Below are 27427 nucleotides of genomic sequence, written 5' to 3'. Positions count from 1 at the left end.
TGCAAAGAAAGCGTTGACATCGTCAGCAGCTCCTCCATTTCCAACCTGATCCCAAAACGTGTGTTTTAAGTTAGTGTGCGTTATCAGAAAATTTGTTGATTTGTTTTGATTAGGCCACACATTTCCCATAGGATACAAGGAAAGTGGAGAACCTTTCAATTGGACTTTTGTAATCCATTCAAGAAACATTTTGCTGCATTCATGCCTTATCATCTTCAATTAGATTGTAAGATTTTTTATAAGTCAGGTTCACAGAACCTATGAACGTCTGGGCAAATATGACTGTTGCTTTTTCAGATAACAAACAGATCCATGCAGCTAATTCAAGGCATCTCAGTCATTCCAAAGAACAAGTTCTTTAGAGGCACATTATAGAATCATAGAGTTGGAAGGGACCTTGAGGATTATCTTGTACAACCTCCTGCAATGCAGGAGTATGCAGCTGCTCCTTACGGAGATCGAACCTGCAACTTTGTTGTTATCAGCACCAAGCTCTAACCAACTGAGTTATCATGTATAAATTGTCTCTTCTATGCAAGGATGTACTGGCCAATTTATACTTTTAGTGGACTCGAGAGCCCTCCTCAAGTGTTAAAGCCTTCATGTGGACAAATTTGTGTGAGGAATACAAGGGAGAGGGAGGAAGAAAAGGACTGACCAGTTCAGCCTCTGCTGCCTTCCACATGTTGGAGGAGAAGGCCTGCAGCAAGCTCTCAACACACTTTAGCAACCTGCATGATCCAGGATCTAAATGACATGGGAACCTACATGAGCCAAGCAATGGGCATGTAGAGCAAGTGGCACCAGTTAGTGCATCCCTCAGGCTCTCCTTTATTGGGGGAAGGGAGGTTTAAACTAGAGGTTGGATGGCCATTTGTCATGGATTCTTTCACTGTGATTCCTGCACTTCAGGGGCTTGGAGTAGATGCCTCTTGGGGTCCCTTCCAACTCTACAATTCTATGATTTCTCACAATCATATCTGCCCTTTAAACCTGAACAGCAGCTAAGCATTCAAAGTTTTCCTAGACAGTACCTGTTAGTAGCTGCATGACTGAACATTAAACAACTTCCAGCTACATGTCTGCATGAAGGAAGGTTACCCCCCATATACTATGTGTGAAGAGACATGTGCAAAGGAACATTAACACACACGACACCCCATTTGCCATGTAAAGTGGCACCGTTCAGGAAAAGCTTCACCACTTGCTTTCGACTGTATGCATATAAACAGGCTGTAAGACATGGACCTTGCTCTAGGGGCAAGTACACTGGTGCTCTCATTCAAATGACATAATGGGCAAAATGTATTTCAACAGTATATGCAAGAGTTTCAGTTGCTAGTCTTGCAGCCAGAATTTTCTCCCCTGCAAGAAGCCAGAATTCAATTTTGCTTGAATCTGCTACAACAGATTGTTGTGGATTTCCAAAAATAACTGCAAAAGACCCCCGCCCCCGCCTCAGATACTAAATATAAACCATTAAGCAGCCTAATGAATTAGAACATTTGAACTGTGAGAAACACTGATTCTTCCCCACTTCATTTCCAGCAATAGCTAGGCTCGTATAAAGATGGGGGTTTTTTAAATAAAAAAAAGTAAATGAGAAGATGCTGATGCAAACAGTACATTTCAAGTTCAACTTTCAGCAGATTTTTCTTTCTACACTGGTGGTAATGACTGCGGATTTAAAACTGTAACAAACTTAAAATAACCACAAGATCAAAAGGGAAACAATTCTATTTTATTTGCATGGCTTTTGTTTATCTGAAAACCAGCAAGTGTTAGAAATAATTCACATTATTTCTGAAAGCCTGCAAACAAACATGAAAAAACAGTATTAAAAAAAGACCCACCCAGGTTGTGTAATTTATTCCCTTTAAAATAATAAACTGAAGGGCTGTTGGCATGCCCGAGCTATCACTAGCTCCATTCCATTAAATCTAATTGCTATGCAATGGCAATTTCAGTTGATGCATGGGAAGAAAAGCAATTCCATGTAAATTATACAAGCCTCCAGCCACTGTAGAATACAAGGCTGCTTCCCTTTCATCTCTCCATGCTCCGCTTTGGAAAATAATCTATAGGATGGTAACATCCCTTTTAAATTCCAAACTAGTTGTGAATGCCTAGAAGTTTGATGGGACTGTTTGAAGGATGTTTGTCTTTCACTGCTGTGTACAATCTAGGCCTGAAGCTAGCAGTCAGTCAGATAGGGCACTTGCTGTAGGCCCCAGGAGCTCAGAAGGACCCTTCAAGGACCCAGATCCATCTGTGCCACGGCCATCACTCACCACCTGACCCCCACTGAAGCCCTGAGTGGAAGTGCCACTTCTGAATGGAAGCAAAGCTTGGTTTCCAGCCAATGGCCAGCTGCCATCTTGATTTACCCAAAGTGCAATGCCAAAGCCTACTGATATACAAAACCTATAGATCAATAAGTTTCACAGATTTACAAGCCAGGGCATTGCATCTGGGGTATACTATGATGGTGAGTGGCCACCACAGAGAGGAGCTAAGCTTGGTATCCATTTTAAAATGGTACTGCCACTCACCCAACACTAGAATGTCATCTGGAAGGGTCGTCGAGGGGTTGTGGTCTTGTTATTGTGGTTGCGGTGGCAGCAGGAAAAAGTACTGCATGGCTGTGGCTATGGAGTGAGGCGCTGGCCCATCAGTGGCACTATGCTGAAGTCAGCCACTGGCCCTGACACAATCAATGGATCCCTGTACAAGCTGTTCATTTTGACATTCACTCAGATCCTGAGCTGCACAAGCAGAAGGGGCTGACACTGGGCAGCCTCACTGCTCTCTCCTCCCCACGCCAGCATTCCCTCACAGAAGGAGACTCTGCCCAATCTTGGAAGACCTCCATTCAGGAGGGTCCCCTATCCCACAGGAGAGCCTTTTTGGGAGCAGGCTTTTTGGCTGACAGGAGAGAAGAGGACAGGGAAGTCTCCTTCTGTACGTGCCCTTCTGTTGGAGCTTCTCAGAATCCAAGCCTTTTAATTAATTTGCTTATTTTGACTCCGTTAGAGCCGAATGACATTTGATGCTATAGGTGTCATTATGAACTATGCCAACATTTTAAATTTAATTATAGACATGGGGGGTGGCAACTTTTCATCAACAGCACAGCCATGATCCTAACAACCCACCCACTGCAGCAATGAAGCTTAGAAAGATAAAGCAATGCCAAAAAATTACTCGCACCTCCCTAAAAAATCTTAATAACCATCTTATGTAGTAACAGTATATTAAGATTTTTGAAAGCTTTAGTGATTAAATCCTGAGAGACTTAAAACATTTTTGTTCAGGTTCAAGGGACTGAGTAATAGTCAAGCTAAAATTAAACCAAACGAACAAAATAAAACCAGTGAAGTTCATTATGATAAGAGCCAAATGCACAGTGTCCTTTGCATGGCAAGTCATCGGGTTAGTTGAGTGAATGTTTTTCAGAAAGCAATTAAAGTGGATTTATGTGACCTAAGCCTGTGTCAAAAGAGAGAGAGAGAGACAAAGAGGCTTGCTGGGCAAGGATTCTGCATCAGTGCTCGTCTCACATTTTTCAAGTCATTCTTACATCCTACACTATCCCTAAAGGATATCACCAATCCAATATTTTCCACATATGCAAGTTTCCCATCCCTGAACTGCCTGCTCTAGTTCTTCTTCTTCTTCTTCTTCTTCTTCTTCTTCTTCTTCTTCTTCTTCTTCTTCTTCTTCTTTTGTTTCTGAATGAATCAATGCTAAATTTGAGCAACAGCATCTGTGCACCTAATACATCAGGGTAGTAAATGCAATGCCCTCCTGGACCTTTGGGCTCTTGCCAGCCTCGAATGGCATGGGCAGTAGTCAACAAAAAAAAACCCTTTATTAACAACAGCCTGATCTAGAAAATGGTAACAAATATGTAGAAAATGAATCTAAATTATTCAGTGGAAAAACTATGGTGTGATGGAGGGATAATGCCCTACACTTTACTAGCAGTAGCTGAGCAAGTCCAGCAATGGTGGTGGTTTTGCTGCTCCAATCACCTTGAGGGCCAGGTGCCTCCAGGTAAGAATTACAAGGGTGGAAGACATGCAGCTCTCCATATGTTGTTGAACTCCAGCTCCCATGAGCTCCAGTCAACATGCCCAATGGTCAAAGATTATGGGAGCTGTAGTCCAGCAACATCTAGAAGACCACAGGTTACCTGCTCTATACGTTCATATGATCTGTATTGTTATTAATGTACTTCTTTGCTTCTTTGACCTGGCTCAAACATTATGTGAAGTCTCATTCCAGGCAAACCACAATCTGCAGTGAAAGTCTGTTCTATGGTTTATTACTTGTGGTTTGGCTTAGGGAGATAAACCATGTGCCTGAGTTCGGACATAACGCTCAGCCAAACCATGGCTTAGATCACAGCAGCTCAGCAGTAGAAGGCCCAGAGTAGGAACAAAGCAGCTCTAGTCTTCTCTCCAGGAACACATGTATTTGCTCAATCTTACTGATTCATGGTTTGGCTTAGTATTATGTGCAGACTGGGCCACTATGCTGAAGGCCACAATATCAGCATTTTTACATTTTAAATTTAGCAGTGTACATCGCCTTGATATTTTATGATATGGCAGTACAGAAGTACTTGTATTAATAAATAAACATAAACACAAATTCATCTACTATACACCTTAAACATCAGAAACTCACTAAATTTCTGAAAATTATGTTTGGAGGCTTAGTAAGATACACAAACAAAGGTCCTACCTGGAACTGACATGAAATATTACAGTGTGCAAAGAGCTTGCTATTAGTTACAGCTCTAACAGACTCAACCCCAGCTTCTGCACATCAACAATTTCTTTTTAAAAACAAAACAAAAATAATCTTTTTGGTGCTCATGCATTTTCATTGCAATTAAAATTGAAAGAAAACTGATCACAATGTTAGCTAAGGGTGACTTTCTATTTTAAGATACCGCCTTTGCACTTAGAGCAAAATAGAAACATGGCCAGAGGCTGGCAGGAAAATAGCAAAGTGAGAACATGATTAGAGAAGGAAGCATTGCTGCAGAAACAAACTGGTACATTTTGAAGTTTAGCTGTGATGCTTGTGGGCAGGTGGTCTCCTGGTCTCACTTTCCCAGGTGGTTGTTACACCGGCACCAACACTAGCACAGTATTGATGCAATCACATGCTCGTGACATCAGCAGAGCAGAAAGCATGGGAATAGCTGTCAAAACAAGGGCTAACACAGCAACACCAACAGCCAGTTCCACAGTGTCCTTGGCAACACCACTGCCACCCACTAATCATCAAGTTGTGCATCACGTCAGCCATGCATATGAGCCTGCCGACTCATCTTCTTCACACCCCACCAACATCAAAGTAGCATTTGGATGGGATGCAGGAGGGGGGCTTCTGTTTGCCTGAGGAACTCCTTGCCTAGGGAAGCATACCTTGCACTCTTTTGTTGATACAGTGCCCAATAGGTGTTGCTGACTGGGGCTGATGGAAATTGCGAGTCCAACAACCAAATAAGAGGAAAGTTCCGGGGTCAGACCAGTTCTCAATATTAATCAATAATCTGCAGCGGCCATGGCAGTACAATGGGTGAACGAAGCAGAATGAGCTACAAGGGCTACATATCTTAAAAAAGAAAAAGGGGCGTGGGGAAAGAACCAGGTACAAGGAAATGAAATTGCCGCTACAAGGGCCCTGCAAATTTCAAAAGCTGTGACACAGATACAATGCATAGTACAGATGGGAACATACTACAGATGAAAATTTGTTTGGCAGTCCTCTAGGTGTCTATTTCTAATATAAAGACAGTAGAGGCCCATAGTAAGCCTGGTGGAATTCCGTATGAAAGAGATTCCTGTGCAAGTAAGCCATGTATATATCCAATACTATGCCCACATCAGATGCCCCACACTCAATAGCCAATTTTCCAGTCTTCTACTTGGTAGGAATATTTGGCGCAGGCCTGTTATGAGATGCAGTTAAGCTTGCCTATCATTTGGCTCAGCCCTCTCCATCCCATATTTTCAATGTTCCTTTGCTTTTAAAAAATATTGTGACCTATTCAATATTTAACATTGGCATAGCATAGAGGAGGTGGGCATGCTGGAAATGTGGCTCCTGGAACAGGTAACTGCATAGCGTGGGTCAGCGACACCTGATGGGCTCCCTCTCTAGTGTGTGCTTTCATTAGGCCAAGGGATAGAAACCCTCCATCACTGTGCATGGCATTCATTCTCACTAGAAGCCCGAGAGGACTATTATCCTTTTACTTTACACATGGGAAATCATAGTTGGGTTGACAACTTGACTAAAGACACCTGAGGAGTTCACAGCTGACCAGGAATTTCAAAGTGTCTGTACTTCTTAAGGCAGATTTGTTGCATACACATATAGCTTTTTGGATTAAAAAAACAAACCCTGGAGTGTCATAAATATCATTTAAGGCAATATCATCAAGCTGTTTCTTTTTTTTTTTTCAAAGTTTTTATTACTTTTATTAATTACATCAACGAATTCACATAAAATTAAACATAATTCCATGACTTATTGCAAACAATTATGTATTCAAATATTTTCTTTATGTATCCCTATACTCTGCCGAGTATTGTGACTTCCCTCCCTTCCATCCCTGGTTTTCAGTCTTCTCCTCATTCTCTCGCTTTAATTATTGTTCATTCCCCATATGTACATTCTTAATTTGTTCTTATCTACATCTGTTATCGAATATTTTCACATTGCAAGTATTTTGTTAAATCCTGTTGGTGTTATCGTTTTATTACCAGACTTTTTTAAATACTCAATAAATTTACTCCAATCTGTTGTGACCTTTTGGTCTCTCTGGTTTCTTATCCTTCCTGTTAGTCTAGCTAATTCCAAGTATTCTAATAATTTGTTTCGCCACTCTTCAATTGTAGGTAAGTCCGGCGTTTTCCATTTTTGGGCCAGCAAAATTCTTGCCGCCGTAGTAGCATAAAGGAATATCTTTTGGTCATTCTTTATGATGTCACTTCCCATTAATCCTAATAAAAAGGCTTCGGGTATTTTGTGAAAGGTATATTGCAACATCTTTTTTAGCTCATTATATATTGCTTCCCAGTATTGCTTTACTTTCTCACACCCCCACCACATATGGAAGAAGTCCCCATCTTTCATCTTACACTTCCAACATTTCTTATTTCCTGTTCTATACATTTTGGCTAATTTGGTTGGGGTTATGTACCAGCGGTATAACATTTTCATCAAATTCTCTTTTAATACTGTACATGCCGTAAATTTAATGGTATGATTCCATAATTTCTGCCATCTATCATACTGAATGTTATACCCCAAATCCACCGCCCATTTTATCATGGCCTCTTTCACAAGTTCATCCTTTGTGTACCACTCTAATAAGTAGTCATACATTTTGGTCAGCAATTTCCCTTTCCCTTCCACAATCTCCATTTGAAATTTAGATTTGCTTTTTTCAAAGCCGCCTTTTCTTTTGTCCTCCTTAAATATTTCATTCACTTGATGATATTGTATCCATCCAGTCATTTTATCCATTACGGCCTCATAAGGTTTTAACTTCCATCCTTTATCTGAATCTACCAATAGATCTTCATATGTAATCCAGATCCCTGCCATATTTACTTTTTTTACTGTCAGGATCTCTGTTGGGGATAACCATTTTGGCGTCTTCCTTTCTAATAAGTTTTTATATCTTTCCCAGACTTCGTACAAGGATTTTTTAAATACATGTGTTAAGAAATCTTTATGAACTTTAACTTTTTCCCTCCACAGATACGCATGCCACCTCATCAAGCTGTTTCATATCGTTCACCCTACCCCCCTCCGGGACATTTGGAAAACACAGAATTTACTGAAGCTGTTGCTCTATGGTAAAATAGGCAACTATTTCCAAGATTTGACTGTGGCTTTGGGGATTCCAAGTTGGAAGAATAAAAGCAAAGCAGTGTTGGAATGGCTAAATGAATGAAGCCCCTTGAAAGAGCCATTTCGGAAGCAACCATTATTGCTGCCCTCTAAGATTCCATCATATGGCATCCTCCTGGCATGTGCAATGCAACCCTGTCCCAAGGGTGCTGAAGGTCAAATCCCTCGTAGTCAGACTTCTGGTTCTGCACTGAAGTAAAACAATAGTCCCACTGTATTGCAGCATCCATGTTTCAAAGGCACCCATGGCTTGCTAACTAATGAGGTCAGAAGAACTCTCCATAATGAATTGCTCTCTCTTTGGTGAAGCATGTCTGAGAAGTGCTGGTGGGGAGTGAAGGAACACTGTTCTTAGAACAGAAGGTCAAAAATCACACAGTGCAGGAGCAGGGCATTCCCTCAGACAAGCCTTATCCTTTTCATATATATTTTTAAGCAAGGCTCAATTTCAGCGTAACTCACAAGTATAGAAATGAAACACTATCAATATTAAGAATATCACCAATGTTAAGAATACCTTAACATTAGGTTTATTCAATTTTTAGAAATAACAAATGCAATAGACACACACTAAGAGAATGATAGCATAATATAAAAAGTTACATAATTGACAGCAAAACAAAATAGTTCACCGTGTTCAGTACAAGGGTGGGCCTTTCAACTGCTCTGGGCCCAATTTACCTACCCCAAGAGACTTGACAAAAGACAAGAAGGGAAACCACGTATTGTGGAAACAGTCAGAGCCACTTGGGGAGTTGCATCCACAGACTTGGACAGGACCCTGAGCTCTCTTGTTTTATTAACCCAATATCTGCAGGATGGGATCGCTGTGTTTTTCTGCTAACTCACCCACAGTTTTAGCAGCAAGGTAAAGACTGGATAAGTCCCTATGTTAAGAGATGACACTGTCCATCTTGATCATTTGAAATAGGGCAGAGTTTGGTATCTTTTTCTAAACTACATAATGCTGCATTTTTCTGATATTGTGACCCCATAGTTCTTACACCTTCAAGCATTTTTATAACCTGACCATATAGCTTTTCTAGCATTTTGAGGGATGTGATGCATTAATCCTGTGTGTTTTGGCTGGTGTGATGTACCACCTGGACATTAATTTGAGTGTCCTGAAAATGAGCACCAATGCTAACTCAAAAAATATTTTGCCATATCCCTCCTGTGTTTCAGTTTATTTTTGGTCACTCAGATCCAGGTCTCAGGCTAGGAGGAATGATGGCTTTATAGAAGAACTTTTGGTAAGTAAAATCTTATATATTGATGAAACAACCCTTTTTTATATTAGCTGTGTCCCACTGCAAGAAGCATTCCGTTTGTATGAAGTCCTTTGATATTTATTTGAAATAAGACTGCTAAAGGAAGGGTTTTAACCACACATATTGATACAACAGAACATTAATTTCACCAGATCTTTGGGGATATGCTTGAATGACAACACTGACTTGGGCTTTATTAGATGTCATGAAATATTCAGTTTGGAAATCTTCTGAAATCCTGTGAGCCTTAAATTAAAGCTAATACTCATAGGACTAAGATCAGAAGCTGTTTTTGTCCCCTGCATTTCTTCCATGCATTTAAAAAAGCACAAGGTGTTGTGTAGTCAATTATGGCCTAATCTTAGCTACATACCTTAGCTACAAAAACCTCCAGTGGCTCTGGGCAGAATTCAACTTGCTCAATTTGCTTCCAATGTACATATTTTTTTGTTTGTATCTGACTATGTCAGGCAGCCAGATAAGAGTTTTTCAAGTGAGGGCTGGCCAATCCTCCTTTAACTCAGAACTTTGCAGTGTAGCTTTCTATGGACCCACACCAAAGATAATATCATTTTCTGCCATTTTATTAATTTACTGTCAGCACACGAGGAAGAAACAGTACTGTTCACAAGATGTTCATTTCAATTCTTGCCATCATTGAAAAATCAATAAAACAATGAACAGGGTGGTGATACAATGACTACTGCAATTGACACAATATAATATCACCAAGGCAACTATCTGTAAACAAACAATAAACAAATCAGTCTCTTTTTATGCTCTTCCTGATGGAAACATGCAGATGGGGACAGATACACAGTACCCCTGCTTGAAGTCATTTATGTACTGTCTTCTCTTGTATATTATTTATGACAAAGCTCAATGATGAAGCTCTTTAGCAACGAAACATCTGATTACCGGAATGACGTCCGAGCACTGAACCACTAGTATATCACAAGTGGACTCTTTATTACTGTGTTTGCAATTGTTTAAGACAAAACCTATTTAGGAAAGAAACTACTTTTGCCATTTTTATGGACGTTAATGTTTGTTTACAGATATTTGCCTTGGTGATATTATCATTGAAAATCAGCATGAAGTTTTCAGAGACCAACTATTTAGATCTTTTTTTAATTACAGGAAGCTTGCCACAATTAATTCTATTCAAATCTTGATGATTGGCTGTCATAAGTAGACTAAGGTACAGTCAAGGCTTGTCAAACCAGCCCAATGGAAAGGTGTGTTGCAAGTTAGATTTCTCCCACGCCCTTTTATTTTTAGTGGAAATGTTTATTATCTCAGTCTTGTTGAGATTCATTTTATAGCCTACGCTTTTCCACAAAGCTTCTAAATTCAGAAACCAAATGTGAAAAGGCCAAAATGATAAGATAATCTGCATACAATGTCACCTTGCCCTCATCCCATAGACCATTTATTTGGGTGTTATAACTAGCAGAAAAACAAAGAGGAGAGCAATCTCACCTGCCTTGAGAGTTGATTATCTGCTGTCACTCTACCTTTGGGAAGCTTCGGTTCTGCACATATTGCCTTGCAAACATTAGGGCTAAAGCCTATTTTTAAAAGAAGGTAAAGGTAAAGGGACCCCTGACCATTAGGTCCAGTCGTCTCTGACTCTGGGGTTGCGGCATTCATCTCGTGTTACTGGCCGAGGGAGCCGGCGTACAGCTTCCATGTCACGTGGCCAGCATGACTAAGCCGCTTCTGGCGAACCAGAGCAACACACGGAAACGACGTTTACCTTCCCGCTAGAGTGGTACCTATTTATCTACATGAACTTTGATGAGCTTTCAAACTGCTAGGTGGGCAGGAGCTGGGACCGAGCAACGGGAGCTCACCCTGTCGCGGTGATTCGAACCGCCGACCTTCTGATCAGCAAGCCCTAGGCTCTGTGGTTTAACCCACAGTGCCACCCGTGTCCCTTAAAAGAAGGTAGCATACTTCCATTCCACACAATCAAAAAGTTTCTCATAATCCACTGGCATTACTTCCTCAGCGCATGATGTCACTGTCCCTAGAGTTACTTCACTGTATCAACCAGGCATTGCTAAAAAGTTTGTTTTGGACTTTCCTAATACATACCTTCCAAAGACCTGGCTTCAAGGCCCATCATTTGAGCCCAGCTGCTTGATACTCAATACAGAACAATGCAATTTCAGCTAGCAAGACATTAGACATACTGGAGGAAAATGGCAGCCCTAATTGCCCAGAATCCATGGTTTGCATGAAGAATTATTAAGATCAGAATCACATGAAGGTCAGAATTGTTTTAAAATCTTTCTCACTACAGCACATCTACACTCTTGGAGGTGAAACTATTGCCCCTGAATGCACACACGTTATTTGGAACAAAATAGGAAATTCTTTCCAGTAGCACCTTAGAGACCAACTGAGTTTGTTCTTGGTATGAGCTTTCGTGTGCATGCACACTTCTTCAGATACAGATACGTTATTTGGAGTTTAACATGGATGTCAAAGGAAAGCAATTAACTAGAATGCCCTTGTAATTTATTCTTGCATTCAGAGCACTTTACAATGTCCTATCCTTTTCCCCATCAATTTGTTTCAAAACAACAACGCCAAAACCCTCGAGTGCAGTGATGACCTTACCCAGTGTCTCTCAGGTCGAGTACATTTTCATAGCAGAATTATTTACACTATGCTTCATTAAGCACCATGTTATGCCTAACTCAGCTTTGTATAGTAATACATACTACTTTAAGCACACTGAAGGACTTGCATGCTCCCCTGGGGATTTTAAAAAAATCTTTTCAGCAGACTTCTTCCGTGCAAGCCATATCACAAACTGCTTTTGGAATAGCACTTGTTTTCAAAACTTAATTTTGCCATAAGGCATTGTATGCAAAGTGGGGTACAATTTAAGAAAAAACAACTCCATAGTTACCCCCACCCCCCAGCATACTGAACTAGTTCTTTAGATACAGGCTATGTTTTAGTACTGTATTCTCCTTTGAAAATACAATGGGTGTTCTTGCCTGCAATGTATCGTTTTATTTTTTTAAATGTAAAAGTATGCATGCATATATATGTGTGATTATACCTACTTTCCATCCTGATTTGTAATCAACAAGGATAAAAGTAGTTTTATAGTTACCAATCAAAATAATTGTTTTCCATGAAAACGTTGCTCTAAAAGAGCAATGTAGTTGAAAAACCTTTTCTCTGAGGAGAATAAATAAAACATGTGCAGCCTTTGTAAGTTCATTTTATATAGTTCCAAGGTTGTTTTTATTGTCATTTTCATTCATGTCATGTTGAGAACATTCACTGAAAAGGTGACTAAAACTGTGTAAACAAACAAACATGTAGATTTGTGCACTGAAAAGGTATGCACTGAAAGCAGGGTTTTTTAAATTGCTTTGTCATGAAAAATGAAAGCCAATCCAGCAAAAAGACAGTTTCCATCTGTCAAATGGAAGATACAATGTGTTGCACTGCAAATAACATGCCAGAAATCATTGGAGCATCAGGGGGCAGGCATGCCCTTCTTCCAGGAGTACTGCATTTGCTAAAACGGGCAGGGGAAGGTGAGCTAAGGGAGCCTCTTGGCTCATGTTGCTGGCATCCTGCACATGTGTGAGGCACTCATGCTATCAACCAAGAGTAACCCCCTCCTACACTCACAACCTTGCTGCTGCCTCACCTCACCTATTTGTGGTGAACACAGCATCACAACTGGGAGGATGCCTTTGCTTTCCACCCCCTCACATGCCACTGCTGCCGAAGTCTGAACATCACTAGTTTCATGCTATTCATACAACTTCTCTCACATTTTTAGAGATTGCTTTTCTGTCTGTTCAAGGTACAACTACAAAGAGGAACTTCATAGACTGTTTGCAGGAGGAGCATGTAGTTCAAAATTCAGGAAATTTCTCTTATAAAAAGGCTTTGGTGGATAACGTCTTGGCTGATCAGATACCACACAGGAAAGATGTTTAAAAACCACAACCTAGGTTTAAATTTTTTTTGCAGCCGAATTCTATAAGTGCCTAGTGTGATTGACAGCTGTCATGGATTCAGTTTTAAGAGACTATGAAAGACTGCTGTTTGTATTAAATTTGTATTGCTTCAAACCAGGAACAAATAAAGACAGCCAAACAGATATATTCACACTGTGATCAAGAGAACTCTTCTCATCTATTGACTGTAACCATACCCATTCCTATCCCAACGAAACAGAAGAAATTGTATCTTGTGCACATATTGGAATAGGTTTAAAAATATGTGGGTGGGGTGAATTATTCAAATCTGGGTGTGCACATGAATTGAAATCAATCCCTGAGATTGTGATTAAAGGATAAAAGCTGGGAAGTCACAAGAAGAAAGGAAATTTGCTAGGGTGCAGTTTTTCCATGGTTGGCACTAAAAGCTTTTTTTCCTGACAACAGTGGTTCCTGAGTCCACAGCATCATCTAGAGCTAAAGGAAAGCCAACAGTTGTGGCACACCATTGCTAGACTCACAACAAATGAATACCATAGATCGTGCGTAAAAAGGCCATCTGTTCTGCTTCCTTAAGCTCAGGACTTTGAAAGAGAATGATACAGTAAGACTCAGAAATCCACACTGAAAAGTGATGGGCCCTGGAGAACTGGAACATATGGCAGACACAAAGCACTGCGTATGGAGTTAGGCACAGGGAATTACATTTTTGCCACTGACTGGGCAATGTAAGCAAAGCCATAAATGACACACGGCTCAGTTAGGAAACCTGTTGCTGTGGAACAGCACAACCCACGGCTGGATGGGACTTGCTGAATTCAAAGCAATTGGTGAGGTTTCAGGTTTAGGAAATGAAGCTGTCACGCAACTCGTGGACTGATTGATCACGGAGCCAACTGTCAAGGCTTGTTCTTTCTTCTCAACTCATTACCTAATTTGTTGATTTGTTTTAAAGCATTTCTCACCTGCTCTTCGTTGCAAAAAGCAATTCCAGTGCAGATAACAATAGCATGTAGATTAGCATAAAATTGAACATAAAACAGCATACATCATCTTTAAAATGATGGATAATTATAACCCTGAAAGCATCAGCTGTGGCATTATGTCTCACCTGGGTGAATAACCAAGTCCTTACCTGGCACCAAATGCTCAGCCATGTCAGTGCCAGTATTTTCTAAGAAGCAGATGCCCTCAAATGATGATAATCACAACAGGAAATCAGCAGTTACTTGGCACAAAGAAGCAGACATATTAATGACTATCTGAACTCACTGAAACCACAGACTGAAGCTAGTATTTACGGTATATCAATACCCTTTCCCCATGGAAGTCTGAGAACTTAAGTTCTGTGAGGAATGCTAGGGATTTTAAACAAAGAATTCTCAGCACCCCCAACAAATCACAAATCCTGGGGGCGGAGGGTGGAATGGGAGGATACTATGATAGTTGAGCTGATATAAAACCAATATAAGCTTCTAGGGCAAATCTTGCAGATTGCCACATATTGAAAACCATGCCATGTGTTGTGTCACCTCCTCAGCTAACTTGTTTAAACTTGAGAACTGCTTTCTGAACAGAAAGGTTTTCAAGGAGATAACTGAGTAAGAGCCATTAATTTTACTGAGTAGTAGAGCCTTTGCTCAACAAAATCAAGAAACCTATTTTTGTATAAAGCAGTAATGGAGAACCTGGGGTCGTCCAGATGTTGTTCTGAACATCTCTGACCACATCTCTGGTCATGACTGGCTAAGGTTAATAAGAATTCTAGTTCAAAACAGCTGGAGGACCAGAGACAGGATCCCCACTGCTGCTATAACATTTAGAAGTCAACAAAGGATGGGCTGCAAGCTCAACCTGGAGGGTCAATGAGAGTTGAAGCACCTGATATGCTAGGATACAAATTGCTGGAGTAGTCTTTTCAACTGGCATATACTGTATTGCTGTGGGTTCAGGATTCAGGACCTTCAGTAATAGTCAGTTTCTGAGAGTATGTCTGGAGAACTGGTAATAGCTGCTGTTCATGAAAATTGCTACAAGGTCATGGTGATCCATGATCCCTGAAAAAACTGTATATTAGATCAATGGCAACTTGGATGATTAGTGCTGGAACTGAGTATTAGAATTTATATTCACACACAGCAACTGTATAGCAAAGCAAAGGAATGCTGGCCAAACAAATAAGAAACGGAATAGAGATATTAACAAAAGTACAATCAGACTGAGTTTTATTTTTGCTAATTCCACAAAAGGGACTGTACAACAAAGATAACTGATGTCTGAGTGGATTATAGAAGCAATACTGGATTCTGCTAAATACTGTGACAATTATTCAATTGCCACCGGTAATAGAAACAGAAGCAAAATTGTATGAACAAGTTGTTTGGCAAAACGTACAAGCTATATAAGAATGAAAGGAGGAAGGCAGAAAATTAGTAGATTTAGACAGAATTGGACACCATTTATTGACATGACAAGATCAAAAATTTATGAAATGTTATAATGTTCAATATTTCCAAGTACATTTTTAACTTCCCTATTTTTGTTCATAATATTTCATTTCAATATTGTATGTTGCTTGTTTTATAAAACAAAAAAAATTAATTAAAAGGGGGGAATGGTATAAATTCCAAGAAAGTACAAGAAAAGAAGAAATAGTGCCCGATCCAGCACTCATAGGAAGATCCAAGAATCACAAGTAGCCTCTGACAGAGGAACCAAACCTAAGACAAAATTTGGAACCTTTCCTAAGTTGGAATCAGCCCTGAAAGTGGAGGAGAGCCATTTTAAAAAACACATCATTTTATATTTCTTTAATTCATGAGTGTCAATAAAGTAGCATTGAACTGTGGAAAAAAGGGGGGAATGGTTTTCAAGAAAAATTAAAACAAGACAGGATCCTATCAAATAAGACAGGATCACAATACATGGGTGATGGAGCAAGCACAGGTAATGCACACACTTTTGTAAGGGTTCGTTTGGTCCATTTCATCCTCAAATCTATATCTGAAAGCACAAAGCAATGAAGATATGAATGTGTCATCCTGAATCCCAACAGAAGCACGCATTACAGCTTTAGGAACCATTGCCAGCCATGTGTTTGAATAAAAAGAAAATTTATGGCATAATACGAAAGGTAGACAGGAAACCTTCAGAGGATATTGAGTTGTCAAAATCAAATTCCTTGTTTCTCTTTCCATGCTTTACTGAGTAATGGGTATTTTCCACTATCTCAACAACAGCCCTGGACAAACTTCCTTGTGTGTTTCCCAGTACTTCATTGTCTGTTTCTTGTGTGATTCCTCTAGTTAGAGACAGAGACGTGTAGATGGGGCGGGGAAAAACATGGGGAACAGAGTGGGTTCCCTATACACATGCTGCTGCCAGCCCTTCACATCTCTATAACAGAACAGCAAAAATTACAGTATAGCTCTGTGTTTTTCAGTAATTTGGTTTCACCCAACCTGCAAGCTGTACCAACCGGCCTTTTTGTCAACTGAAATAGTCTGTCCCCATCTTGGCCATGTTTTAGAAAGACATAGTTTTATAGGAAGGCTGCCTAGGATTGCACTGACAAGTGGAGGCCATACTTGGAGGTAAGAGACAGGACCTCATCCCAATACTCTGACTTTTGACGATGGAGGAAACCTTTTTAATGTGTTATGTTTTATTATGTTTATATTTATGCTGGAAGCTGCCCAAAGTGGCTGGGGCAACCCAGTCAGATGGGAGGTGTACTACTACTACTACTACTACTACTAATAATAATAATAATAATAAATAATAGACAGGGAAAGCCAGGCATTTTTGGCTATCATGAAATTACTAGTCTTGAGACTGGGGATGGGTGATTGATGTTGAAGCAATAGACATTGGGGGTAGCACTGAACACATTAGCAATGATTGTTATGGAATAACCTGTTGCAATACCATTTAGATTAGATAAATTAATGGAGAATGCCAGAAGCCTTTCAGCAGCTATTAGCTATGATGGCTGGGAATGGAGCCTCCACATTCAGTGGCATTATACTGCCAAATATCAGATGCTGGAGACAAAGGACAGGGCAATGAGGGTCATCTTTAGGCCCTGTTTTGGAGCTTCGAGATAGATATGGCTGGCCATAACTAGTTTAATCTAGTTTATAGTGGGTCCTAGTTCAATGAAGCAAAGCAATTTCTTGTATCAACATTATTGTCACTATTAGTATAGGCATTTCACAATGGCCCACTGGGCAGAATAACAAGTCTGCCAAAACTATATAACTTCTGGTCAATTCCCTTTACAAAAATTTATTCCCTCCCCAGGCAGCCAGCTTCAAACATTTATGCGCACCTGTGAGAATGTTTTTTTTCCTCCTTCGATATTCTGCTGCCACCACTGCACTGCATTGTGCTGACTCCAGTTATTCTCCTTTGCTCAGTGTTTAAATGCAGCAACCAAGCAGAAACACACAGCCCACCCTTGCCCCAGATGAGCAGAAGCCCAAAGGCCACGTCAGCATTTTGAAGGCTGAATCCAGTCCCATTGCAATCTGACACACAAAATCAATAAATGCAACCCCAACATACCAAACACACCTAAACAAAAACCCCACACGTACACGGGGACGAGGAATTATAGTTCTATCTTCTCTTTTCTGGTTGCACAATTATTATTTTGGATTTGGTTTTTTAAAGCTGATACACAAGATACCTTAAAAGTTTAGAAATCCACATTGCAAGGTATGAGCCTGCATGTGAAATTGCCTCATCCTTCCAGTACCTATATTGCATAGCTAGCAATGAGCAACCCATAGGGAGGAATTCAACATTGCACTTAGGGCATGCATTTCTGCTTGCCAGTTGGAATGATTCCGCCCTCCTTCCACTGCACACTGTTCTGGGGGTTGTCCTGTGGAACCTCAGACCTCTTTTTTTTTTTTTTTTTGGTCGGGGAGCACAGAGGGAAGAGAGAGGGGCAAAGCCCCATTGTGCAAGTAGAAGTCCTTGCACAGGGCTTCCACTGATGGGACTCATTAGTAGAATCCTGCCCTATTAGTAGCAGCACTGTTGTTATTATTGTATTATAACACAGGTCACATTAAATCCTTTGCCTAACATGGGGCTTGAACCCACAAACCTGAGATTAAGATAGCTCATGCTCTACCGACTGAGCTATCCCAGGAGATATGATAGCCATCTTCAAATATTTAAAGAGCTGTGGCATGGAATACGGAGCAAGTTTGTTTTCTTCAGCTCCAGAGGGCAGGACCCAAACTAATGGCTTCAAGTTACAAGAAGAAGAAGGAGATTCCGACTAAATATCAGGAATAACTTTCTGAAGGTAAGGGTTGTGGTGGACTCACCTTCATTGGAGGCTTTTAAGCAGAGGCTGGGTGGCCATCTGCCATGGATGCTTTAGTTGAGATTCCTGCATTGCAGGAGGTTGGACTAGATGCCCCTCAGGGTCGCTTCCAACTTATTCAATTCTATGATTCTATGACTTAGTATGCACCCCAACCTGGGGCTGTAATGTGGGTTATAAATATGCATAATAAAGAAATATACTTTGCTTTGGTCTAAAAAGCCTGCATATGTAACAGCATCTTCAGGGTGTGTGCTTGTTTTCTCTGGGGTGTGGAAATGTATACAGCACTTTAAAACTTCACTGCACCTTGTACTAGCCCGTGCATGTCTATAATGTGGCTCAACATGGATTACCAGTAACTCTTGCAGGAAAGCAAGGTAAAGGCTTAAGCAGAAAAATGTATTTGTCTACGGCTTTATTTGACTAAATATTTCTTTGTTTGGAACTGGTAGAATTTGTCATAACTGTTACAAAACTGATTCACTGTTTCCACAGGCAGAAGCATGCCCTGAGCAAATTTCCACTCAGGGGATGCTCCTGTTGGCAAGGGTGGGGGAGCAACTTTTGCACAATCTTCCCTCATTGAAGGCTCAAACACCACTTCCCACACAGTTTGTGACAGAGTAGGAGGACCCCCCAGAACAGTGTGGGAAGTGGTGGCAGGGGTGGCAGCAGGAGGGGAAATCTGCAAAAGTCATTTCCCTCTCTGTCACCAAGACCTTCCCTTCACAGAAGGGAGAGCATGCTTGCCTGTCAGTCTGTGGAAGCAAGGCCTGGCTCCAACTCCAGCTAGGGAACGTTTATAATCGCCCTGCAGTTTATGAGAAGTGCCTTTCTGTGCAAATGTAAGGATATGAGCTTAGCACCATGAATGAGCTGCGATGTGCACAGTGACGATTAAGCTGCAGTTGCCAACTTAGCCTTCATTTCCTGCAGTTGCCAACTTAGCCTTCATTTCCTGGTTTATGGAGTTTATGGCTTCCAGTTTTCAACTACTAAGTCCCAATAAAAGGAATTCATTGTCAACTTGTGAAAAACATTCCTTCTGAACAGGATTGTTAACTTTTCCTGCACTGTCCTCCATTTTCTTAATATACTTTTTGCTCAAACGTCTGAACAGCGGGGAACCCAAACTTACTCAGTGAACAAAGTAAAAAATGGAGCAGCTTTAGAATTGCTTCATTTAATTGTTTATTTTTTTACTGCATAAACAACATTCATTGTGCTTCTTAGCAAGAGAGAGAGAGAGAGAGAGAGAGAGAGAGAGAAATAAAACAGCAGAGAGGACAGAACACATACTGCAGCAATCCTATGGGACCTGAAACATTTGGTTAGAAGCAGCAAAACGGAATTATCTATGTCAATATTCTACAAATAGCTATAGCAGGCATTGAAAGAAATCATACACAGCAAAGAAGTGTAAAATGCATGGTAGGAGACAATCTGAAATCCCCCCAGTCCACTCAGAACTTGAAACCACCTATTAAAGTTGCACAACAAATACAGAATTACTGATAAAACTGCCTTGCAAGCTCAAATGATAGTAGTGCAGAAGCCAGAAAGAAAATTATGCCATTGTCTAAAATGAGCTTTCAGATCCTAGGCATCTGCAAATACTAGTAAAGAAAAAATAAAGTAAAGACTACAGAATTTGTCAGCAATTGCCTAAGTCAGAACTTTTGCTATACTGGTACATACCTTCTGTGAAATATTATGAATATTATGTTTCTAACTAAGGGAAATGGACAATAATTCAGGAGAGGCAGAACATGAATTGAATACCTATTTTATAGACTGATCATGTGATGTGAAAACAAAATAAAATAAAAAATTCCTTCCAGTAGCACCTTAGAGACCAACTAAGTTTGTTCTTGGTATGAGCTTTCGTGTGCATGCACACTTCTTCAGATACACTGAAACATGTGATGTGATGCATTCTTACATCTTGGTTTACACAAAGCAAACCATACTCAATATCTGATGCTTACAGAGGGCTGTAGCTTGTGATTGTTTGCAACTACAGTATGTAGTAAAAAGCCATCCCAGATCCTACACCATACGAAGCCTCTGAAATGCTTTAAACCCGGAGATGGGCACTTTTCTCTACTTGCCTGAGATTGACATGAATATTATCAGAAGCATCTTTATTTTAAGGAAGGAGCTCTAATCATTCTGCAGAACAATCCGAGGTTCAAAAAACTACCTCTCCAAAAACTACCTCTCCACTTAAAGCTCACCTTTCCTTTTAAGCAGGCTTTCATTACCCCGCCCCCAACTTCTTCTTACAATATGGCTTGTGAGAACTTTACTGACATATGAAGACCCAAATTTCACCTGTGAACAAGATTATATTCACGTTAATCAAATCTCATCCAAAATGTCAATGTCAACTAATTGAGTCTTTCTGTCCCCTTAACTCTTTCCAATAATGATCCTAACAAAATAACATGAAAAGAACTTAATCTCAAGCACTTTGCCTGATAAGCACATTCTACAGGCTAAGACACAAACAAAAAAATAACACCCTACCATAAATATTAGTTAGGGGCATAATTAATGTACTTCACAGCCAAGTTGTTATTATATATAGGTTTCCATGAAATGAACCATTTTCTGAAACCTAAGACAGTTCCAAATTCAATATTTGTAAGTTGTGGATCCTTCACAAAGCAATTCTAATTACAGAAATAAGAAACAAGTCACAATAATATTTGTCAAGGCTAAAATGGGATGGAGCAAACATGATATAACTAACTAACACTCTGTATGACGATGATGATGATGGTAAGCATTGGAGAGACTTTTCTTTTTTAAAAAATCCTCAAGAGTAACTTAAAATACAACACACACTTGCTGATTTTTAAAGTATATATGCATGGTATGTGCTATTCTGTTTTGTCTTAGCTTCCTAAAGCTTAAAATATACACTGAATATTTTCATCCCTTTGTGCTTCACAGAGTTGCATTTTCTATTCCCTACAGAGTCTTTTTACTTTGGAACATGAAAGATCATAACAATGATTCCCCATTGGGGGCAGACAAAACTCAGGTCTCCATGCTGTTTCGTTCTGATCTGTCAGCTGCCTTTGATAACATCACCCATGAATTTTTTATGTATATGTGGACCCTGGCAAAGAGTAATATCTGAGCAATATTTTATTTTTCTCTCTTACTTGCTTTAAGAAGGACCCTGATTATCATCATCATTATCATCATCATCATCATTATTACCACCACCACTATTCAGTTAAGAGGGTTCTTTCTTAGCAGCTTTAATTCTGTCACCGCTATTGGTTCACTACATACCTCAAGATCTATAATAAAGATATGATTTGGGAAAGGTGGACAGAACCATCTATGGGCCGGTGCCACAAGGCTACACATTTTGTTAGAAATAACCCTTGGTGGGTTAACTCCCAACACTTAAAAAACCCACAACTGACACTTGAATGGGGAAACAGGCATGCAGATGTGTTACTGAATTTTCACTGTAGGCATTCCCCCCCCCCCCCCGTCTAAATGTCTCACACTGAAGACCCACCAAATAAGGACCCATGGTGGTCTTCCACACCCACTTTGTGCTGCCATAATGTCACAATCTGTTGAACTGCACCAGCATAAGTTTGAAGGAGAATCCATCACTGCCAAGTGTATCTTTTCCTAGATGTGAGTTTTCATAGCACACAGAAAGAAAAGAAGGTGACATGTTGTCAATGGATAATGATGGGAGAAGGAGGGTAAGCAATAAGGGCCACACTAAAAGCTACCTCACCTTCTTCTCTACCTTAACACAAAGCAACTGATAAAAGTATAATAACACCTTATCTACACCACATCATGAGTCTAGCCCGGCCCCCCCAAAATCCTTCCCTGTCCCAGTCCAAAATTGCCACTGCAACTTCCTTCAAGATGCTTCCATGGCTTAAATTTAAGAATGATCCTCATAATGAAACAGGGTAACACTGACTAGTTTCCCCTTTAAAACATGGGGGGGCAGGATTAAATAGAATCTGTGAGGGAAAATTCTAGAGAACACTGCACTCAATTTTTTATTTATTTACATTCAAAAGGACAGTGATGCTTCATAAATTTATATGCCCCTATAAACCAATAGTGCATTGCTGTTTTAAAGAAGTTCCTCTTCCTTCTGTATGGCTCCATCTGCACTATACAGTTAAGTTAAAGCAATATCGTGCCTCTTTAAGGCAGACATGGATTTGCCCCAACACCCAAAGAGTTCTAGGAACCACACTTTGTAAGGGGGACCCCGCTTCCCCTCACAGAGCTACAATTCTCAAAGTGGTTTAACAATTGATTCCTCTCATCGGGGAACTCTGGAGGGTAACAGGGTTCTCCTAACACCTGCCAGCACTCTGAACAAACTACATTTCCCAGGATTCTCTTTCTGTTTAAAATGGCAGGACACAGCTTCAAATACATACCACAGATGGAGCCTTAGTTACATAATGAACAATAATGGGGGGAATAGGAGGTTTTACTAATTTGTAACACATTTCACTCAATAAAAATCCTCAAAGCAGATGTATCACCTTGAGATAGTTCAAGATTGCCTAGGACAGAGGGCAGGGTCTGCATAGCAATGATGCATACATAGAAGTCATTATGTTGCCTTCACCCAATAAAACTTCAGGATACAGAGTCTATATATTCACATTTCATAGCTTTATTTGACATGGCTTTCAACCCAGCTTTTTCTCCTAACACCTCATCTGGTATGTCTTACATTGCAGGAGGAAGAACCTGGAGAAGCATCAAAGTCTTCCCAAAGTGCAGAGTTGGATGCGCTCATCAAATGATAGCAAAAACTATTATTTGCTCCAAGTAGGGCACTGCGAGTTAAAATGAGATCATTTTCTCACAATCACCACCATTCATCTGAAATGCATTAGGGTCCGCATTTGAATTTTTTTTTAACAAAAAATCCTGCTCACTGAGCTACAGAAAAACAGGGAAATAGCTACTAAGTTTTGCAGCTACACAATTACTAGTTAAGTGTTGCTCTCGGTGGGGATTTGAACAGTTTAACTCTAAAAAGGCTGTGACCCACTTCCATGATTACTGCTGGGCTAATGAATAAATTGTTCCCTAAAAGAATGTGCCATGAAAATTCCAAGGAGATAATGGTGGAGAAGGGAGAGAGTCTTACATAAGCTAACATCTCTTGTACACACAGTTAGTTACTGTAATAAAATTTGGAACAATGCAAGCTTATGCATACATGCATGAGCCTAGACTTGCAAGCCACATCAGGGAATAGCTAGCCTGGGGCATTCAGTTGTTGTTCATTTCTTTCCAATCATACTGAGCAGGAATCGCTCAGAAATAAAAACCAGATATACACACAAGGAACGCAGAAACCCCACATGAAAGATTTGAAATTGTAGCACAGGTCTGAAATTGTAGCTAGAGAGATCTCTAGAACCACCCTGAAAGCCTTGGTCTTGAAAGGCTGGGTTGTGGCAGCCCAATCTGAACTGAGGCTGCACACGTTATCATTTATTCCAGCTCCAGTGTGCTCCCACCTGTTTGTGTGTGAAGCCCACAATCCGTATGTATATTGTCCACAAATCCATGTAAAATACTCTATTTTACCTCAGCTATTTAATAGCCAGTCCCAGACCCTCCAAATGTCCCTGTTTTCCAGGGATTTAGAGAAGCTGTCCCAGTTTCTGATTTGATCCCAGAATGTCCCACTTTTTCTTGTTCAGTCATTCAGTCGTGTTTGACTCTTTGTGACCCCAGGGACCAGAGCACGCCAGGCACCCATATCCTCCACTGCCTCCTGCAGTTTGGCCAAACACATGCTAGTCGCTTCAAGAACACTGTCCAACCATCTCATCCTCTGTCGTCCCCTTCTCCTTGTGCCCTCCATCTTTCCCAACATCAGGGTCTTTTCCAGGGAGTCTTGTCTTCTCATGAGGTGGCCAAAGTACTTTTTCTTAGGGCATCCCTACTTTTTTGAGAAATGTTGGTGGGTATGGAGCTAACCAACCCCTGAACCGCCTGAAGGCAATCCTGTATAGGGAAGTTTTTTAAATGTTTGTTTTATTATGCTTTTTTATATGTTGAAAGCCACCCAGAGTGGCTCAGGCAACCCAGTAAGATGTGTGGGGTATAAATAGTAAAATTATCATTATAGAACGGGACCTCCCTATTTTCATTAGAGAAATGTTGGAGGGTATGGGGTCCAAAGTTTGGCAGAGCTTCCAGAAAATTCAGAGTGTGTCTGTATAACTATCGCACCATCTGAGACAAAGCTGCTCTACAACAGTTGGGGGAGATATCAAAAACTTCTGTTGTGGTATCACAGTGTATATACAGTAAGTGGATATTATTATGTATTAAATTTCATCCAAAGACCACAGGGTGGTTTAAAGTATAAAAACACAAAATATATAACATCATAACAAACAAACAAAATACACCCCCAGACACATTTCAAAGGCCATAGATTGTTTTATTAGCCAGAGGCCTAGATGAAGAGGGATGCTTTTGCCTAGGTACTCTCAGCTGGAGAAAACTGTGACTGACTAGAAGGGCTGAGGTAAACTCTATCTAGGTAGCAACTGGAAGCCCATTTACTTGTAGGTAGAGATGCATCGTTTCCCATTATATTCTGCATTTGTTGCAAGCACAGTTTCCATACCACTCCAATTCATCTTCTGCCCCAAACTACGTTATTCGTCTCACTGTTCGCTGTGCCAAAATTACACAGCTTACATAATTAATTATGAAAATTACAAATGCTATGTTGTCGTTAGGTTATTCCACTGTGCTGATTTCCATGCAAAGAAAACACAATGCAAATGGGGAGGGGAATGTCATCAATTACATTTCACTTGCAGACTGAAAGCAGCAGCAGCAACAACAACAGTAAATACTGATTGTATTAGTTGGATTGATTTCCATTCTGCACATAGGATGAATAAATGAACACCAGCAATTTCAGCTCCAATTTCTGCTTTCTTTGGGAATTTTTTTGACATTCCTACTTATAGGCAAGCTCAATTGGCATTAATGGGATTTGCCCCTGAACTGATGAGACGTAATCAGCTTGTTGGTATGCCATTAGCTGGTGCCATTTTACTGTCTTCACTGCACCCTTAGAGGCACAAACTGTTTTATTTTCTGCTCTTAAAAAGCTTCATTATGACCACACATGAGCCTCTGCAGCCTGGAGGAAGTACATTTCTTTCCCATGGATCTTTGTTTTATCTTAGCAGCATGCACCAGCCAACAGAGGGTGAGATAAGCATGAGCAGACACTTATAATGCTTTGCCCTGTTCTACTGGTGTCAGTATACAAATATGCCTCCGGAAATTAGAAGGAACTTAAAAGAGATAACAAACTGCTTTTCTAAAGAGTGGGAATAAATTCAGGAGGGAGAATAGGAATTGCCTGCACAAAGTAGCTTTTTGTCTTTTCCCCCAGACGATGATATACAAATTTGCAACAAGACTGGTGCCTTGGTAAGTTTGCAGGGGCAGTAAAATCTTTTGCCTTGGCAATGTGCAGCAATGACAAAGAACTGCAGGTGCAGTCAGCTAACAGCCTCTGTGACTTATCCTGCAGATCCAAGGATTCTTACTAACTTTATTTCCAAGGCAGTGTGGGATGATTCAGAGAAGGGTACCAGTCCCATAAAACAAAGGCAGGATTGAGCTAAAGTGCAAGAAGGAAACCTGTATGAGGAAAGCCAGGTTCCTGGTTCCATCAAATGTCTGTAAAGCAAGTTGAAATAATTTAACAGGACTGTTTTGTCCTATGCATGGATACTTGGAGTGTAAGTTCCTCTTTGTCCAAAGGGAGCCACTCTCTACAAAGTGTGCTTAGGACGACAACCATAGAGACCATGGACTCCTGGCAAATAAGATTTTCAGAAGGTGCAAGAGGGATCCTCCCCCTTTTAGGCACAAAGTGACTTAATAGGGTACTATAAATGGTTGTAACTGATTATATATATATAGACAAGGCTAATGAGATCTATTGTACACAATTAACTGTTGTGTAGACACACGCAGGCACATATAATTGCTGGCTTGCAATAAGGGAATACATTGTCCTTCTCCTCTCTTCTAACCTCAAGCTGCGTTGCCAACTCTGGCTTCATCAAACAGTTCTCACTCAGAGGTCTGACACAATGAAGCATCCAATGTGCTTTGGCACCCAGCAGCAGGGCCCGACAATGCTGTATCTGTAATCAGCCCCACGGGTGCCCTGTTGGGTTTCACATTGCATGGCCACGGGATGGTGGAGCAGGGAAATGAAGAGGAGAAGTACGTTATGAAACCAGCCATATCCTTTGCCAGAGGGTTGTGGGGAAACCAGGAGCAGATTTGATTGGGGGGGTGAAATGGGGAGGAAATTTCCATTGCGGAAGTTGTCCTGCTCATGTAAATCGCCCTCCCATCCAAGCAGTAACAACAACCCATTATGTCGGGCCACTTACATTTTGGTAGCAGACTCCCAAAACATTTTGGGATATTAATAAGTCAAAACTGTTTTCACTGTTTTATCTATGATCTTGTAGCTATGGGTTTTATCTTGCTATCTTGGAATCAAGCCAAGCAAGCACATGCACAACCAATTTACATGTTGACTCATCAGACCAAGAGGAGGTGGCCTTCTGCTCCCTCAGAAGCAACATTGTCTAATTACTGTAGAAAAAGATGTTCCTATACAACCAGGGTGATCATCATGCATGGCTGTTCTTGGGTGCCTGTTTTTCCCCCCTGAATGGGCAGGTCATTTCTTTACAGTACTGAAATTAAGGAACTGAAGCATAGAGCAGAAACATCTGCAAAATTAATTTCAAGTCATTAAAAAAAAATTAGGACCTCAGGATGGACTGCAACATACAGGGCAACAG

The 27427-nt window shown here is 40.5% G+C and overlaps 1 protein-coding gene across 1 annotated transcript in view; it reads right to left on the bottom strand.

Moving 5' to 3' along the window:
- Positions 1 to 27427, bottom strand: part of SLC35F1 (solute carrier family 35 member F1) — a 179414-nt gene that overhangs the window by 109508 nt on the left and 42479 nt on the right. The window lies entirely within an intron of this gene.

This window comes from Lacerta agilis, chromosome 3 (genome assembly GCF_009819535.1).
Source record: "Lacerta agilis isolate rLacAgi1 chromosome 3, rLacAgi1.pri, whole genome shotgun sequence".
Lineage (NCBI taxonomy): Eukaryota > Metazoa > Chordata > Lepidosauria > Squamata > Lacertidae > Lacerta > Lacerta agilis.
This window is presented reverse-complemented; position numbering and strand designations above follow the sequence as displayed.